The following is a 16,972-nucleotide window of genomic DNA, read 5'->3' as shown; positions in this document are numbered from 1 at the left end:
TCTGCCTTTCTGAGCTGGTCTGTAGCCAGGGCGGCATGTGCGTGCCATGGACACCTCACGTCCGAATTTTGGCAGGTGATGACATCACTCTATAAGAGCACCCCAAAGAGCTTGGGGCTTTCAAACACTGGGGCAGAGACCTTGAGACAGATGAGTGACTTCACATCCTGAGAAACAGACCCGAACACTTTTCAGAGAACACCACGAACTTCAGACAAAGACCCCCAACCTGTCCAAAGGCTTCATACCCTGGACCAGTAGTTCTCAACCAGAGGCAATCTGCCTCCCCCGCCTCGGGAACATCTGTGCACAACAGTGCCTAAGGGACATTTTGGTTGTCACAGCTGGAAGGGGAGAGGTGCTATTGGCAACAAGTGGGTCGAGATCAGGGATGCCACTAGTCAGTGCCCTTTAGCCAAAGACCCCCCAGGAACATACCTGTAGTTGAACAAGTAGGGTTCATTATTCATTTCGGTGAGGGAGAATACACACCATGGGAGCCAAGGGATGTCTCAGTAAGAGGGTATCAGGAAGAACCAGTTAGGGGTGCCCGACAGGCTCAGTCAGAAGGGCACGCGACTCTTGATCTCAGGGTTGTGAGTTCGGGCCCCACGTTGGGTGCAGAGATCACTAAAAAAAAATTTTTTTTTAATTAAAAAAAAAAGTAAGAACCAATGATAGGATCTGGGCTTCAGTTAAGTGGTTTCGGGGAGGCTACAAAGAAGGGGGGCTCCCTCTAGATTGGATACGGTCAGAAAGGGAGGGCAGTTTTAAGACTGGGCATCTCCATAAATCTTCTCTCTAGTGAGGGCCGACTACAATAAACACAAAGCTGAATTTGGTGTTAAAAAAAAAAAAAAGAAGCAGCAGTCACTCATTTTAACCAAGAGAGGCAGACGTTTGGTACCTCGCAGGTGGCCCAATGACCGGTTTTTGTCGGTGCTTAGACAACATTATAAAGTAGCTTTGCTTTGTCTCATTTTATCATGGTCTCAGAGTAACCTTGTCTGAGGTTAGTATTCTGTAAAGCCATTTCTGTCTCACAGGAGAATGACATGGCTCAGCTGTAAATACCTGGACAACTCTGGGTGTTGGGGGCTGCTCCTTACTTTCCTCCCTCTTTCCTTTTTTGCCCATGCTAAACATCTTTTATGGGTTGATTTATATCCCCCCCCACTCAAATTCATATGTTGAAGTCCTAACCCTTAGGACCCCCAGAATGTGACCTTATTTGGAAACAGGGCCATTGCAGATATAAAAACGAAGTCATACTCCTGGAGTACAGTGGACCCCTAATCCACTAGGACTGGCGTGTTTATAAAAAAGGGACATTTGGACACAGACCCACATGCACCGAACACCGTGTGAAGATGAAGGAAGAAATCGGGGTGATGCAGCAGAAGCCAAGGAACGTCAAAGCCTGCCAGGAAACTACCAGAAGCTAGGGGAGAGGCATGGACAGATTCTCCTTCTCAGCCTTCAGAAGGAAAGAAACCTGCCAACACCTGGATGTCAGACTTCCAGCCTCCAGAACTGTGAGACAATAAATTTCGGTTGCTCAAGCAACAACCCCCCTCCAGTTTGTGGTACTTTTTTTTTTTTTTTACAGCAGGCCTAGCAAACTAGTACAACATCCTACAACGCCCTCCATAACAAAGAATTTTCTGGTCCTAAATGTCCATAGTGCTGAGGTTGAGAAATCCTGCCCTAGACACAGAATCCAAAAGTATTGAGTGACCTCATTATCTCTGACAGAGACCAATAAAAACTGGCTGGGAGTACACATAGCTTTGAATTTAGACCCGCAAAGTGCTCAGAGACCTCCCACCCTGAACACAGAAGCCCAAACAGCTCAGAGAAGATATGCCCTGAAGAGACCCTAATAGATCAAAGATACCATTCTCTGGGACAGAAACCACCAAGGAAATAAGAGACCTAGCATCCAGAAACATACACCAAATGCTCAGAGACATCACAGCATGGGACACAGAACCCAAGAGAGCCCTGGGTCCAAGAAGCTCAGATATTTCACACCTTGGTCACAGACACGAAACAGGTGAACAACCGCTCATGAACAACAGTATCCATTTCCTGGTTTTAAAGTCGTCCTATGGTTATGTAAGTTCTTTACATCAGGGGAAGCGGGGCTAAGGGTATGCAGAACTCTCTGCACTCTTTTTGCAATTCTCTCTAAGTCTAAAATGATTTTAAACTATTTTTTTAAAAGGAAAAAAGATTAAAAGATGTAAAAGGGAATTTAAGTTTTATAAACTTAAAAAACACATTTTGCCAACAAGCTCAGAAAACAGTATGAAGCCCCTCCAGTGGTCAGAGAAGCGCCAATAAAACAAAAGGAAATTCAATTTTAAGGGGAAAAAAAACAAACAACCCTGCACATCACAAGACAAAGACCCCCAAGCAGCTTAGAGACTTCTCACCCTGAGACAGAAACCCACAAATACCTGGAAGACCTAAATCTCTGTGACACAGACCTCCACACTGCGAACAGCATGTAATAACTACCCTGGGATGTGAGCTGACTGACTTCAGAACCACTTTCCTCCTACTTACCTACACTCAGCCAAACACCTCCCCTGCCCGATGCCTAAAATACCATATCATTAAGTTTATCCTTGCAGTTACATCTTGCCCCCTTCAAAATTCCTCTTTTAAATGCCACACACCCCTCCATCCCAGAGCATGAAATCATGCATTTATGATGCATTTACGGCCCAACCCCTCTCCTTACTCCTCAATAAACACACACATACACCTCCACACACCCTTAATCAGGCCTAGTCCAGAGGGGGCAGGAAGCCTCCAAGTCATCCTCGGGGGGGGGGGGGGGGAGAGGAGGGGATGTCTTAGAGGAGGATCATAAGATCACCTTGAACCTTCTCTGCAGAACTCACACCTACAGGTAGCCTGAAATACAGACGTCAGGAACCCCAGTGAAGAATTTTTCTCAGTGCTGCTGTGAACAGTGAGTGGGTCCTGAAATCAATATAACGGGACACAATAAGCATTGTTCTAAAAAGAGTAAGAACAGGTAGTAGAGAATAGAAAAGGTTACCCGACACATTCTGTGCTAGCCAATAATGCCAGCTTCTTTACAGGTGGCGCAAATTGAAGTTCCCAGACGGGATTCGAACCTATGGTCTCCAGTGGCCAAAGCCCTGCCTCTGCAACCGCGAACGCCAACGCAGGGGCCATGGCGCCTGCGCCAAGTCAGCAGCCAATAGCAGCACGGAGCCAGCCGACGCGCTCGTAGCCTATGAGTGATTCCCGAAAACCTTGGTACCCTGGAAGAGCTTGGGTGGGCAGTCTTGCGGTGACCAATCAACGCCCAGGGCCGGGCTTGGTCCCGCCCTGCTCGCCGCGGAGCCAATCACTGCTCCGCAGCCTTCTACCCCACACCACCCCTGCTGCTGATTCGACTCTTCAGAGCCAACCAGACGTAAGATCATGGTGGTGGCGGCTTCCGGATGGGTGGAGGCTTTAGGCCGAGGGTGGGGTCCACCGTCCCCCTCCCGGGGGCTCCGTTTGGTCAGGGCGGCGCCATTCTCTTCTCCATCTGGAGTGCGGTCGATGCACCTGCAAAATGGGGAAACCATACACATACAGTGGTTTCTTCCAAAATACACGACCCCCCCCCCGCCGTGGTACCTCCCGGAGCCGACTGTTCCATCTCCATGTCGCACAATGGTATGTCCCAGAGCGGCACTGTCTCATCATTAACTCTTCATTCCCACCCTTCCCGCTCTCTTTAGGTGCGCGGCCTAGGAAGGGCTGTTTCATGCCAATGCCCAGGAATCATTCCATCTTCAGCTCACGCCAACACAACGAAAGAGACCCTCATGTTTTCCTCCCCCTGCACCCGTTCCATTCCAGGCTCCCCCTCACACATCCCCCAATGGACCGTCCAAGCCCCATACCCCGATGATCTAGCTGAAGGCGACGCCAAGGTGTCCCAACCCCTTGCTGCAGAGCCCCCTGGCCCGTGAAAAGGCATTCGATCTCCTGATGCCACTGATGGAGGTTTGAACTTGTGTGGCAGCATCGATCAAAATAAAAATGGATATCCCTCCCTCCCCACTAGTACCACCAGAGTGTATGTGGATTTCTAGTCCCCCGTGTCTCCACAAGCACCTAAAAGTGTCCTGCACACAGTAGGTACTCAAAAGGGAGTTTGTTGAATAAATAACTTCTTTGACCCGGCAATTCCACTTATAAATATGTGCTCTACGGAAATACACATGCACTGGTCTGTGTGCACAAGAATGGGAGGAGAAAACCATTAGCCGGTAAAGGGTAAATTGATCAAGGTGATTCATGTTATACCACGGAGTACAGGCTGGCTGTGAAACAGAATGAGACTCCCCACTGGAACACACCCCAGATGGCTCGGGGATGTCATATCACTGGACACAGGGCACAGAAAAGCTTGGAGACCTTGCACCATGGGACCCAGAGTCCAAGACAGTGCACGGGTCTCATACTGCGGACACAGATCACAAAACAGCCTACAGACCTCACACTCTGGCCAAAGGCTGGCCAAAGGCTCCAAGGACTCATAACAAGACATTGATAACCTGTTATTTTATAGATCTCATCCTCTGGCCACAGACTACTACAAACATCAACAGGAACCTCACACCCTGAGACCCTAAAGCATCTCAGGGACCTTTCACATGGAGACACAAACCCCAGACAACCTACATACCTCATACCGTGGACATGGACCCCCAAACAGCTTAGAGAGCTCACCACCTGGGGTATACATAAAATATCTGGGCAAAGTGGGGGGGGAAATGCTCAAAGACAAGATGAGCATCAACCCTGCAAAGTATTGAGACCTCACACCCAAACAACTCAAAGAACTATGACATAAGCCTTGTGACCCATTCCCTGGGACACTGGCCCCAGACAGCCCAGAAAGGTGATACTCTGCACATAAGTTCCCAAAAAACTCAGGAACTTCACACCCTGGGACAAGACACAGCACAAAAATATTCTAGTGACCTCAGACTCTGGAAACATCTCTAAACAGCTTATGAGACTTTATACTTAGGAACACAGACATTCAAACCCTCAGAGACTCCACACCCTAGAAGAAAGGTTCCAAAACAGTGCAGAGACTTAACACTGTATAACCAAGGCCCCCAAACATCTCAGACACCCCAAAATCTGCAACATGGAGTTCATAACAATAAAGATGTCACACCTTGGATGCAGACCTGGAAACATTTCAGAGGGCTTACAACTTGACAAACAGGTTAAACAAATAAATAGATCAAAGACCTCAGGCCCTAGAAATAAACCCCAAATATCCTAAGAGATTTCATACTCAAGAACACAGACACTCAAAAACGACACACAAAAATGCAGACACCTCACACCTTGGAAGAGGGACACTGAGGGGCAGCTGGGTCACTCAGTCAGTTAAGCATCTGCCTTAACATGATCCCAGAGTCCTGGGATTGAGCCTTGTTGGGCTCCCTGCTCAGTGGGGAGTCTGCTTCTCCCTCTCCCTCTGCCCCCGCTCATGTGTGTTCTCTGTCTCTGTCTCTCTCTCCCTTTCTCTTTCTCTCTCAAATAGTTAATTTAAAAAAAAAAAGAAAGAAAAGAGACACTGATACAGTTAAGTGACCTTGCTACCTGGAAACAGACCCTAATAGATCACATATATCCCTTGCTGGAACGGAGACCACCAAAAAGAAACCTCATGCCTGGAAACAAACCCCAAATTACTCAAAAACTTCACATCAATGGAACTCAGGATCCACATGAGCTGGAACAACTTGCCCACTAAGGCCAAGAACCCCAAACCACTCACAGATCTCCAGACACAGATACCCAACACCTCATAGACTTTACAAACTAGACACTGAACATCTAAAGTATTTCAGACATCACACGCTATGGGATACAGACCCACCAAGAGTACAGAGACGTCATACCTTGTGACACATCCCCACAAGTCATTGGAAGCCGACCCCAAATAAGGCAGGGACATCATTATCAAGAAAGTAATCCCTAAGAGGACAGAGACACCACACTCTGGGACTGATATCTCTGAAAGAAAAGAGATTTCACAGCTCAAGTGGCTCAACAAGGATAGCCCCTCATAGAACTCAGAATCACACCCTGGAACACAGTCTGAAACTGCTGTGGGTACTTACGCCCCAGACACAGACCCCAAACAGCTCAGAGATCGCAGGTCCTGGGAGAGAGACCCCCAAACAGCTCAGAGAGCTCACAGGTCAGGACATGAGCCGGAAACACCTCAGTGGCATCACACCAAGCCATACACACTCATAAAAGTATCTCAGAGACATCAGACTCTGGGAAATATACCCAGAAATAAATAAAAGACCTCATTCTTGTAACCGAGACCCACACAAATGTCAAAGACCTCACACCTGGAAACATCTGCCAAATGGCTCCAACACCTCATGTAATGGGATCTAGACCCACAAGAGCTATGAGGTCTCACACCCTTGACGGAGACTCCCACAAAGTTCAGAAACCTGAAACCCTGGACCCACATCCCCAAAGAGTTCAAACACCTCACATGCTGGGGAAAGGACACCCCAACAGCTTAGAAAATGTTCATTGAGCAAAAAGAAATAAAAACACCTCAGCAATCTCATTCTGTGGTACCAGACTCCAAGACGACAAAAATCTCACACCCTTGGACACAGAACATAAAACAATTCCAAGGCCTCATATACTGGATGCAGATCCCCAAGGAGCTCAGAGGCTTCATAGACTGGAACAATGACCTACAAACACTGCAGACACCTCACACCCTGAGACACAGTGTCCCAAAGAGCTCAGAAATCTCAGACTCTGAGCACAGCACAGAACAATTCTGCGGCCTTAAGCTCTGGACACTGACCACTCCATACCACCCCCCACCCCCCAACAACTCTAACCCAACCTCACAGACCTCCTGAGAACAGAAAAACTCAAAAACAAAGAGATCTCACATCCTGTCACACACCTCAGAGACCAGAAGTGGACACATGCCCCAGATAGCTCCGAAATTCTTATTCTAGAATGCACACCCCAAAACGGCTCAAAAATTGACCCTGGGGCATAAACAGTAAGTACCTCAGAGATCTTATCTCCTGAGAGCTAACCAAGACAACTCAGAGGACGTGACACCCTGGACACAAAATCCCAGACAGCTCAGAAATCTCGGACTCTGGAACCCAGATCCATGAACAGACAGTGATCTCACACAGTCACATGGATGGCTAAATAGCTCAGAGACCCCACTCCTTGGAAACAGAGGTCAGAGATATCATAACCTTGACAGTGACTATCAATAGGGACAGACTCCTCACACCTGGAGACATATCCCAAATGGCCATCATGTGCCACAGAACCCAAAACAGCATAGAGACTTCACACCCTGGACACATACCACAAAATAATTCAGAAATCTCATGCCATGAACAGAGATGCCCATGAGTTCATAGATCTCACGTTTTGGCATGCAGATCCAGAAAAAAAAAAACCCAAACTCAGAGATATCACACTTTGGGGTACAGACCCCAAAAAGAATCCTTGCAGCCTGCAAAGAGTTGCCAGTTACTCAAAGAGTTCAGATGCCCCACACCTTGGACTCAGACCACAAAACTAATCAGAAACTCCCCTCTTGGTAACAGGTTTTGAACAGGCTCCTAAATAGCTCACCAACTCCATAGAAACCAATTAGCAAAGAAACCTCCTACCTGAGACACAAACATGATAAAATTCTGAGACTTTGTACCCTAGGAATAGACCACGAATAGGTCATAGGCATCACACCCTTATACAGAAACCACCAAAAATGTGAAAGACCTCACACCCTGGAACAAACCCCAAATGACACAGGATTTCATGGCATGGAACACAGACCCAAAAGAACTCAGACATCTCATACCCTTCAGACAGCTCAGGTCCCTGAGCCGCTAAGAGGCCTCACTCCCTGGACACAGACTAAAAAAAATAATTCATAATCTTCATACTATGAATAAACATAATCCAGAGAAACTCAGGAACCTCATATGTTAGGACATAGACACAGAACCACCTCCAAGAGATCTCATGGTGGAACACACCCAGGGACATAGTAACTCAAAACCACTCAGAGACCTCATACCTTGGGACAGAGTCCCCACTCCCAACACCTCCGAGACCTCACACTCTGGGACAAAATCCTTACAATGGTTCAGATACCTCAAACCCTTGAGAAAAAAAATGCATAAAATTTCAAGATCTTATACCTTGGACACATGTCTCAAAAGAGCTCAGACACCACATATGATAAGGCACAGAGCCGGTAAGTGTGTGTGCCCTCACAGCCTGGTCCACACAGTCTCCAAAATGTCATATTCCAACCCTGGAGAATAGACCCCAAACACTTCATGTGATCTAGTTCACTGGGACAGCAACCACAAAGCATCCCAGAGACTTCACACCCCAGATCTACATATATCCCAGAGACCTGATACCCTGATATACAGACCCCAAATATTCCAGAGACCACATAGCCTGTGCTGATGAACAGTCCAGATAACTAATACCCTGATTAATCACACAGCCCTGAATGAATCAGAGACATCAGCCCTGGAAGTGAGATTTCCCCAAAAGAACAGAAACATCATGCCTAAAAGCATACCCCTAATAGTTCAGGAACCTCACACCATGCAAGACAGATGCCAAAAGAGTTCTGAGAATTTACACCCTAAGACAAACACCAAAACAGCTCAGAGACTTCACACACAAGTACACAAACTACAAAAACCTTAGCGGTCTCATTTCTTGGGATAAATGGCTGAGACTGTAGTCACTAGAAACAATACCTTAATAAGACAAAAAGTCACATCTTGGGACTGATACCCCCAAAAGGAACAGAGGCTTCACACCTGGAAATATACCCCTGACAACCTAGGGATCTCATGTCATGGGACACAGAAATCAAAGATTCTCAGAGACCTCACCCACTAGACAGACAGACAGATAGACACACACACACACACACACACACACACACACACACACACAGGTCAGAGTTCTCAAATTCTCTGTCACAGGTGCCCAAAGAGTTAAGATAAATCATAATTCAGATAAAACCCCCGAAGAGCTGAGAGACCACATATTCTGGGGAATGATCTTCAGGCAGTATAAGGATCTCCCACTCAAGGTGCTGGGCTGGCTCATTTGGGAGAGCATGTGATTCTTGGTCTTGGGGTTGTGAGTTCAAGCCCCACACTGGGCAGAGAGATTATTTTTAAAAAATAAAATACTGGGGTTTTTTAAGGGAATATTATTGTTTTTTTTTTTAAAGATTTTATTTATTTATTTATTTATTTGACAGAGAGAAACACAGCGAGAGAGGGAACACAAGCAGGGGGAGTGGGAGAGGGAGAAGCAGGCTTCCCGGTGAGCAGGGAGCCCAATGTGGGACTCTATCCCAGGACCACAGGATCATGACCTGAGCCGAAGGCAGACGCTCAACGACTGAGCCACCCAGGCGCCCCTATTCTTTTTTTTTAAAGAAGATTTTATTTATTCATTCAAGACAGAGATACAGAGAGAGAGAGAGAGAGAGCACACGAGCAGGGGGAGAGGCAGAGGGAAAAGCAGGCTCCCCGCTAAGCCAGGAGCCAGACGTGGGGCTCGATCCCAGGACCCTGGGATCATGACCTGAGCCGAAGGCAGACGCTTAACTATCTGAGCCACCCAGGTGCCCCTAAAATACTGGTTTTTTTAAAAGAACCAACTGGAAATTCTAGTACCCTAAAATATAACATTTGAAATAAAAAATTATCTGGGTAGGCTCAATAGCAAAATAGATATGACGGGAAAATATCCATGAACGTGAAGATAGATTAATAGAAATCATTGAACTTGTTTTTCAGAGCCTGGGTGGCTCAGATAGTTAAGCGTCTGCCTTCGGCTGAGGGTTCTAGAGGGGAGGGGGTGGGAGGATGGGTTGGCCTGGTGATGGGTATTAAAGAGGGCACGTTCTGCATGGAGCACTAGGTGTTATACGCAAACAATGAATCATGGAACACTACATCAAAAACTAATGATGTAATGTATGGTGATTAACATAACATAATAAAAAATTTTAAGAAATGTTAAAAAATTTAAAAAAAAAGAAATCATTGAACTTGAAGAACAAAGAGAAAAATATTGAAAAATGTGAGAAGACTTCAGGAACCTCTTGGACAATATTAAAATGTCTAATATTGATGATACTGAAGTCTCAGAAAAAAAGGATAATATTGGCATGGAAAAAATTGAAGAAATAATGACCAAAACTCCTCCAAATTTGGGTGAAAGACAAGTTAACAACTCCAGAAATGCAATGATCCCCAAGCAGCATAAACTCAAAGAAAATTATGCCAAGAAATATCATAAATCAATTTGCCAAAAGAACAACATATTCTTTTTTTTAAGATTTTATTTATTTATTTGACGGAGAGATAGCGAGAGTAGGAACACAACAAGCAGGGGGAGTGGGAGAGGGAGAAGCAGGCTTCTCGCTGAGCAGGGAGCCTGATGTGGGGCTCGATCCCAGGACCCTGGAATCATGACTTGAGCCGAAGGCAGACGCATAACGACTGAGCCACCCAGGCACCCCAAAAAACAACATATTCTTCACAGAAGAAAAAACAATACAAATTCTACAATTTTCTTTCTTTCTTTCTTTCTTTCTTTTTAATAGAGAGGAACTTCCTTTTTTTTCTTTTTTAAAGATTTTTTATTTGACAGAGAGAGAGACAGCAAGAGAGGGAACACTAGCAGGGGGAGTGGGAGAGGGAGAAGCAGGCCTCCCACTGGGTAGGGAGCCCAATGCAGGGCTCAATCCCAGGACCCTGGGACCATGACCTGAGCTGAAGGCAGACGCTTAACCGACTGAGCCACCCAGGTGCCCCTGAAACAACATTTTTAAAGTGCTGAGAGTAACAGTCAACCCAGAATTCCAATCAGTGAAAAGGACTTTCCGAAATGAATATAAAATAAAAACATTCTTGGGGTGCCTGGGTGGCTCAGTCGGTTAAGCGTCTGCCTTCGGCTCAGGCCCTGGTCTCAGGGTCCTGGGATGGAGCCCCACCTTGGGCTCCACACTCAGTGGGGAGTCTGCTTGTCCCTCTCCCCCTCCCTCTGCCCCTCCCCCCACTCATGATTTCTCTGTCTCTCAAATAAATAAATAAAATCTTTAAAAATAAAGACATTCTCAGATGATGGAAAATGAAGACAATATGTCAACAGCAGATGTGCTGTGCAAGAAATTATAAAGAAAAATAATACCAGAGGGAAACAGAAAATAATAAAATGGTAGCCCTAAATCCAGCCATATCAATAATAACATTAAATGTAAATGATCTACACCAGAGGTCAGCAAATGTTTGTTCTAAGGGCCAGAGAGCAAACTTTTTAGGCTGGTGGACCCTACAGGCTCTGTCGCAACTACTCAACCCTGCTTTTGTAGACAATAGTCAATGGATAGGTGTTGTATGTGTTCCAAGAAAAAGTTATTTACAAGAATAGCCCATCAGCTTGCAGGCCATAGTTTGTGACTCCTGGCCTAAACTCATGAAAGACAGAGGTTGTTTGATTATAAACACATGTTTTAAAACAACACCCAGCGATACGCTTTCTATAATAAATCCACTTTAAGTATAAAGGTATAGATAGATGAAAAGTAAAATGATGGAAATAAGATGGAGAGAGAGATGAAGTAAAAATCAGAACAAGGAAAATTATCAGGGATAAAGAGGAACATTACATAATAAACTGGTCAATTCACCAAAAGATGAAACAATCTTTTTTAAAAAAAGATTTTATTTATTTGAGAAAGAGAGAGAGAGAGAGCACACGCGCACACAAGCTGGGGAGAGGGGCGGGGGAGAGGGAGAGGGAGAAGTAGATACCCCGCTGAGCTGGGAGCTCCATCCCAGGACCCTGAGGTCATGACCTGAGTTGAAGGCAGCTGCTTAAATAACTGACTGAGCCATCTAAATCAATAAGAGATTCTCTGTAGAAATTTTCTATTGTTTCTGAAATCTCAACTAGAAGGGATTTTACTCAAAACAGCCTAATTAGCAAGCCTTTTTCATGCAAAAAAATATTGTATAAGCAAATGGAAATTTTTTTCTCTGCATTGTGATTACTTGAATTCAGTTATACCATAAAAGGTAAGGCATTTAGATCTTTCATAATATCTCTATAGTAAGTGGAGCTATTACATTTTTTTTATTATTGCAGTAGATTTCATCCTGGCATTTAAAAGTTAGCTTGAAGTTTTGGAATCAGAAAATACTCTGGTGGGCGCCTGGGTGGCTCAGTCGTTAAGCGTCTGCCTTCGGCTCAGGTCATGATCCCAGGGTCCTGGGATCGAGTCCCACATCGGCTCCCTGCTCTGCGGGAAGCCTGCTTCTCCCTCTCCCACTCCCCCTGCTTGTGTTCCTGCTCTCGCTCTCTCTCTCTCTGTCAAATAAATAAATAAAATCTTTAAAAAAAAAAAAAAAGAAAATACTCTGGTAGCAATAATTTCAAGCAGTCATTTGAGCTGAAAATTAATGGTGATAGAGTGTGGAAGGCCATTACAACTTCTACTGTGATTAATTTATTTTCTTCCACTTAATTTCTTTTTTTTAAATTTATTTTTAGGGGTGCCTGGGTGGCTCAGTCGGTTAAGCGTCTGCCTTCAGCTCAGGTCATGATCCCAGGGTCCTGGGATGGAGCCCCGCATCGGGCTCCCTGCTCCACGGGAAGCCTGCTTCTCCCTTTCCCTCTGCTGTTCCCCCTGCTTGTGTTCCTGCTCTCACTGTCTCTCTCTCTCTGTCAAATAAATAAATAAAATCTTTAAAAAATAATAAAATAAAATTTATTTTTAACTAATCTCTACACTCACCATGGGGCTCCAAATCACAACCCTGAGGTCAAGAGTCGCATGCTCTACCTACTGAGCCAGCCAGGCGTCCCTAAATTTCTTAATGAAAATGTCATCATTTTATGAGTTTCTTTGGTACAAGTTGAAGAAATCATACATCTCCTATGCTTAGCTGTACTATGTTGGCTTATATCTGACTTCCTACCATTTTTGATATTGAATGAACAATTGGATACTGCTCAAAGAATTTCAAAAGGACTTTTCCTCATTTAGTGTCTACTGTTTAGTAAATTCACCACAAAATTTACACTGGTGTTTTAGCATTTAGGGGTTTAAACACATTAAAAATACATATGTATATATTATATTATATATATATATAATAACAACCACCACAACTGTAGTTGGATTTGATCATCTCACAGTGCGTCTGTTACATGTCAAATGCATAACAAACCATGAGCCATTGAAAGACCTGTGATCTAACAATGAATTGTGCTCAATATCTGCTGCAAATCAGGTGAACTTCACATTTACCTGTAAGGGTGAGCTGTACTTGTAAGGTGCACTTTTCCAGAACAAAGCCAGAGCTTTGGGAAGGTTTTGGAGACCCAGGCCTGCATGGATTGTTGGATGTAGAGAAGTAGAAGTGCAAAGACACTGAAGGACTTTCAGAGTGTTCCTACTCTTGCTGGAGTAAGGCTGCTGTCAACCCCCGACTTTCAGAACAGGTGGCTCAAGTGAGCGTGCTCTGTTTGGACATCGCCTAGAAGCTTGGGGTCGTCACTGATTGGCTGACTTTTCAGGAGGGCTTATCATTGATTGGCTGGCTTTGAGGACTAGGCATTTATCACCCAGGGATAATTAGATGTACTCCACAATTTGTTTATTCATTCTCTAGTGTACCTAGAGAAGTGGAATTTTTGGATTACAAAAGATGCATATCTTTAAACTTTCTTAAATAATTCCAAATGTTTTGCCAAATTGGTTGAATCATTTTTAAAATATATATATTTTTAAGTAATCTCAGCACCCAATGTTTGGCTCGAACTCACAGACCCCACTGACTGAGCCAGCCAGGCACCCCTAAGTGGTTGAATCACCTTATACTCTGACCAGCAGTGCATAAAGAATTGCCTTAAAAATAGTTTTTGTGGGCGCCTGGGTGGCTCAGTCATTAAGCTTCTGCCTTCGGCTCAGGTCATGATCTCAGGGTCCTGGGATCGAGCCCCACATCAGGCTCCCTGCTCAGCGGGGAGCCAGCTTCTCCCTCTCCCACTCCCCCTGCTTCTGTTCCCTCCCACGCTGTGTCTCTCTCTGTCAAATAAAGAAATAAATCTTTAAAAAAAAAACAGTTTTTGTTACCATTCTGATATATGTGATGTTCGTTATTGGGATTTTAATTTGCTTTTCCCCAGTAAAAAATGAGGTTGAACGTCTTTCACAGTTTTTTAAAGATTTTTTTATTTTTTATTTTTTATTTTTTTTAAAGATTTTGTTTATTTATTCATGAGAGACAGAGAGAGAGAGAGAGAAGCAGGCTCCCAAGGAGCAGGGAGCCCGATGCGGGACTCGATCCCAGGACCCTGGGATCATGACCTGAGCCGAAGGCAGACGCCCAACCATCTGAGCCACCCAGGTGCCCAAAGATTTTTTAAATTTTGAAATAATCTCTACACCCAAGGTGGGGCTCGAACTCTAACCCCGAGTTCAAGAGTTGCACGTTCTACCAACTGAGCCAGCCAGATGTCCGTCTTTCACATTTATTGAACATTTGAGCATCCTCTTCTTAAGTGCCTGTTCGGATCTTTTGCCTACTTGTCTATTGAATTTCACAAGCTTGAAGTTGTGGTTGATTTGTAAACTCTCAGAAGTGTAGTCACAAGAGTGAGGCTATTACCGATTGGCTGATTTTCAGAGCATGTATACAGATCCAAAGTTATCTCCAAATGGTAGACTTGGGACTTTGGCCACAAAACAGACTTTCCCTTTCTTCAATATGTATGTTTAATTCTCAGTCACCCCTCTTGGTTTTCTCTCAACCAAACCTACAGGAGAGACATCCCAGTTCTTTATTTGAAGAGGTATGATTTTAAGTAGTGTTGCCATTTTAGTGATTTAAGAGCCAGTTACTGTAGCAGAAAAATAGCTCCAACTGTCAAATTTTGGTAATTCACTGAAAAAAAAAATGTTGTGAAAGTAGCCATAGACAATACATAAATGAACAACAGTGGCTGTATTCTAGTAAAACTTTATTCACAGATCCTAAAATTTGAATTCCACATAATTTTCACATGTCACAAAATATTTTTTGTTCTTTTTAATCATTTTATTTTAGATTTTTTTTAAGATTTTATTTATTTGAGAGAGTGAGAGAGCACAAGCCAGGGGGAGATGCAGAGGGAGAGGGAGAAGCAGACTTCCCGCTGAGCAGGGAGCCTGATGCGGGGCTCGATCCCAGGACCCTGAGATCATGACATGAGCTGAAATCAAGATTTGGATGTTTAAGTGATTGAGTCACCCACGTGTTCCAGAGCTTTTTACCTTTTAAAATGATTTTTTAAAGGTTTCATTTATTTGAGAGAGAGCATGAGTGGGGGGAGGGGCAGAGGGAGAGGGAGAAGCAAACTCCCTGCTGAGCAGGGAGCCCGACACAGGGCTCCATCCCAGGACCCTGAGATCATGACCCGAGCCAAAGGCAGATGCTTAATGACTGAGCCACTCAGGCATCCCTAAAATGATTTTAAAAACACAAGAAACAACAGGTGTTGGCAAGAATGTAGAGATAAAGGAAGCCCCATGCACTGTTGGTGGGAATGCAAGTTGGTACAGCCACTCTGGAAAACAATGTGGAGGTTCCTCAAAAAATAAAAAAATAGAACTACCCTCCAATCCAGTAATTGCACTACTGGGTATTTACCCAAAGTCTACAAAAGCACTAATTTGAAGGGATATATGCACCCCTATATTTTTTGCAACATTATTTACAATAGCCAAATTATGGAAGCAGCTCAAGTGTTCATTGATTGGTGAATTGATAAAGAAGATGTGGTATATTTTATATATATATATATATATATATATACACACACACACATACATACACACAATGGAATATTACTCAGGCATAAAAAAATGAAAACTTGCCATTTGCAACAGTATGGATGGTTCTAGAGAGTATAATGCTAAGCAAAATAAGTTAGAGAAAGACAAATACCATATGATTTCACTCATATGTGGAATTTAAGAAACAGAACAAAGGAACAAAGATACAAAAAATACAAACCAAAAACAAGACTCTTAACTATAGAGAACAAACTGGTGGTTGCCAGAAGGGAAGTAGGTGGGAGGATGGGTGAAATAGGTGAAGGGGGATTAGGAGTCCACTTATCTTTTTTTTTTTATAAAGATTTTATTTATTTATTTGAGAGAGAATGAGAGACAGAGAGCACGAGAGGGAAGAGGGTCAGAGGGAGAAGCAGACCCCCCGCTGAGCAGGGAGCCCAATGTGGGACTCGATCGCGGGACTCCAGGATCATGACCTGAGCCGAAGGCAGTCGCTTAACCAACTGAGCCACCCAGGCGCCCAGGAGTCCACTTATCTTGATCAGCACTGAATCATGTGTGGACTTGTTAAATCACTGTGCCCTTGGGTGTCTCAGTTGGTTAAGCATCCGATTCTAGATTTCAGCTCAGGTCATGATCTCAGGGTCCAGGGGTGGAGCCCCACATCGGGCTCGTCACTGGGCATGGAGCCTGCTTAGGATTCTCTCTCTCCCTCTGCCCCTCCCCCTGCTTGCACTCTCTGTCTCTCTCTAAATAAATAAACTCTTAAAAGAAAAGGTAAAAAGCTCTTACCTTTCTCAGCTCAAGGCCATGCAGAAACAGGTAACAGGCTAGATTTGGCCCATGGGTCGTGGTTTGCTGGCCCTGAAACAGAACATGGCCGGAACCACAGAAGCCCGAGGTGGGCCCCTTCCCTGGCATGTCATTCTCTCTTCCCAGAGAGGACCACCCCCCTGACTTTCATGGTCATGATTTCCTTGCTTTTCTTGCTCTTTATCACCCACACTG

At 44.6% G+C, this 16,972-nt stretch overlaps 1 long non-coding RNA gene across 7 annotated transcripts in view; it reads right to left on the bottom strand.

The window, feature by feature from the left end:
* LOC115942698 (uncharacterized) overlaps positions 1-16,972 on the bottom strand; it is an 85,218-nt gene that overhangs the window by 32,790 nt on the left and 35,456 nt on the right. For 6 of the 7 annotated variants that reach the window (XR_014141336.1, XR_014141337.1, XR_014141335.1 and 3 more), the window contains exons 2-4: positions 3,074-3,594; positions 2,888-2,994; positions 439-630 (exon numbers count right to left, since the gene is read on the bottom strand). This is a non-coding gene — a long non-coding RNA (uncharacterized LOC115942698). The remainder of the gene's footprint in view (positions 1-438; positions 631-2,887; positions 2,995-3,073; positions 3,595-16,972) is intronic. The other variant, XR_014141339.1, reaches the window with a different exon arrangement.

Source organism: Leptonychotes weddellii, chromosome X (assembly GCF_054177405.1).
Source record: "Leptonychotes weddellii isolate Sample4059 chromosome X, ASM5417740v2, whole genome shotgun sequence".
NCBI classification, from domain to species: domain Eukaryota; kingdom Metazoa; phylum Chordata; class Mammalia; order Carnivora; family Phocidae; genus Leptonychotes; species Leptonychotes weddellii.
The sequence above is the reverse complement of the archived record's forward strand: the minus strand, read 5'-3'. Positions and strand labels throughout refer to the sequence as shown.